This window comes from Arachis ipaensis, chromosome B10 (assembly GCF_000816755.2).
Source record: "Arachis ipaensis cultivar K30076 chromosome B10, Araip1.1, whole genome shotgun sequence".
Lineage (NCBI taxonomy): Eukaryota > Viridiplantae > Streptophyta > Magnoliopsida > Fabales > Fabaceae > Arachis > Arachis ipaensis.
The window spans coordinates 10,003,131-10,005,132 of NC_029794.2; the positions used below are offsets into that span (position 1 = coordinate 10,003,131).

The window sequence follows — 2,002 nt, forward strand, 5'->3', positions numbered from 1 at the left end:
GATGTAAATTAAGTTGATATTCATTGAAAATGGAATTACTTTGACAAAATTAGCCAAAATAGATAATTTGTTGGATAATTTCATTAAACGTTTTAGATAATTTTATCGAGTTAATCTATTTTTTTATTAAATCTTTTTACTTTACATGCCATCTTTTGTGAGAATTATTAACTATCAATTTTTTATGGTCGGAAATGATATTATTAATGGTAAAAATGATTTTTTTTTTATTTTTTAATAAATTTTTGTGAATACCAGCGGAGATGACTAGTGAATGAATATGATATCCCACTTGGAAGAAGGAAAGGCAAGTGTTAAGCAACTAGCCAAGTGGCAATATATTATTAAGAAAAATAAAATTGTGTAAAGAAAAAAAGGAAGCAATATGTTTTAATCGAAACGCAGCGTTTAAAAGAGTTGGACCAATTAAAACGCAGTAAGTGATCGGATCTTGAGAACCCAGGCTCCCGTCCACGAACTAGATCCGATATCCATCTACCCTGCCACGTGTCCCTTCCTGCGTGATCCCCTCCTCCCCCAACTTGCAAAACAGAAAAGTTGTGGAGTGCAAGTTGGATAGGAACGAAGCTTGTGGAACAAAGCGTCATTCTGTAATAAGAATCTTTGAATCGCTTACTCTCCCTTCTCTTCACCTTCCTCAACCTCTCTTTTCATCTCCTCATTTCTCCTTACGGTAACTTCACTTTCTCTTTCCTTATGTATTTACTTCGATGCATGTGTCAATGGTTCAATTGCTGCCACTCTTATTATTGTTTTGGATTTTGCTAGTTAATTCATCCTGCTATTTCTTAATATAGTGAATTGATGAATGAGTTCAGACTGAATAAGCTTAGTGAAGTAGGGCTCTGTTCTGTGATTCTGTTCATAATATCTATGACTTTAGTTAATCATTTCCGCGGTTAGTGAAGAATTGAGTCACTTTAATCACATGAGCTGATTCCTTGCCTTCTTTTCTTTGGATTTTGATTATAGTACATGTTATTAGTTGTAAGTTATTACCCTGTTAAATTGTTGTAAAACCACTTTGGTTGCTCTATCTGCATTTATAATCATGATTTAGCGTAACCACACTTTTCTTTACTGCACATAAGTGCCTTTTGTTCAAAATCATCCAAGAGATTCTCATCTTGGAAACTGCATCATTGAGAGAATCACACTGTTTTGGCTGATTCTTAGGCATAATTAGAGGCTTTCTTATTTCGTGTGATACTAGTCATTAGAATGAGTTTCCTCCTAGGGTAGTCCTGTGATGTCATATCTTCAAAAATGTTCCATATAAATTTTCATTTCTATATAATCGTAATTCTAAAGTAGTGAAGTCACTTTGAGCAGTTCATGTGAGCTGGAGGACATGTGACATGTAACCCATATTATGGCTAATGTTCGGTGGCAGATCTTGGTGTAACAGATAGCAGAAGAATGTGCCCTCATTATTCAAATAATATGAACAACTCTGTAATGTTATTGATGATATCAATATTTGGACTTAATTAGATGTTTTCTTTGCAGTACAGTTTATTTCCAATTGAATTTTACTTTTATACACAAATCCACTTTTCTTCTGTAGCATAATCTTATTTAGGGTGTTGTGCTATCCAAGCCCAAAAAGAGCTAGTGATGAAGCAATGGCTTGATAGCTATTGATAAGACTCCAGAAATAATACTCTTGAAATCATACTTGTTGGTTGGTGGTAGCTGTTGCTTTGTCACCGTTCTACACAAGTCATTGAATGGTAAAATTAAAACATTAATTTGTATGCCTTAGTACCTTGCTGCCTGCTTTCCATGTCTCCATATTTTATTTGCATTAAGAGATTGACCTTGTAAGAATCGTTGTTAACTGGTCAGGCCTAAGTTAAGCTTCATTAAGGTTCATTTTGGATCTTGGAATGACAGGTAAAGTGAGTCCTCCTTTTTCTTTTAAATGAGTAATGGAACAACGTTTGGGTTGCATTTTGTGATTTTGGTGGGGCAAAAAAGG

General features: G+C 34.4%; 1 protein-coding gene across 8 annotated transcripts in view; it reads left to right on the top strand.

Annotated features, from left to right (window-relative positions):
- The window catches only part of LOC107622385 (protein LNK1), a gene marked incomplete at its 3' end in the record, with an annotated part of 4,184 nt that continues 2,714 nt past the window's right edge, over positions 533-2,002 (top strand). For 2 of the 8 annotated variants that reach the window (XM_021112884.1, XM_021112888.1), the window contains 3 exon segments: positions 533-694; positions 1,354-1,754; positions 1,870-1,917. 8 annotated transcript variants of the gene reach the window in all.